We start from the raw sequence: 477 nt of genomic DNA on the forward strand, positions 1-477 counted from the left end.
GCCCTGCGGCCGCGGCCGGCCGGGCCCTTTCCCGGCTGGAACCGCAGCTAAAAATACTCCGGGAAGGAGAACCTGGGAGCTCCGGCCCCGGCTGCTGCCTGGGATGGGGTAATTATAGGGATGGACAGCCGGGAATAGCTGGCCCCGCCGGGAGTGGGATGGGCGGGATGGAGCCGGGAGCATCCAGGGCTCCCTTTTTGGGGTGTCGCCTGCAGGGATGTGGCTGCTGTGCCCTCCCCAGGGTGGCTCTGCCCCTTATCCCAGCTCATCATCCCGGCTGGAACATCTTTCCCGGGGTTCTCCTGGTGGGAATTCCCACAGGGATGCAGCAGCTCCCTGATCTCGGCTGCTGGACAGGGAGGGAGGGACAGGGGACGGTGGTGAGGGGACAGGGGGTGTTGTCCCCGTCCCGTTTTCCATCCCTGAGTCACCAAGCACCGCCTTGTCCCCATCCCTCCGGCCACCGCCGGGGACTGG

This window comes from Corvus brachyrhynchos, unplaced genomic scaffold (assembly GCF_000691975.1).
Source record: "Corvus brachyrhynchos isolate BGI_N302 unplaced genomic scaffold, ASM69197v1 scaffold212, whole genome shotgun sequence".
NCBI lineage: Eukaryota > Metazoa > Chordata > Aves > Passeriformes > Corvidae > Corvus > Corvus brachyrhynchos.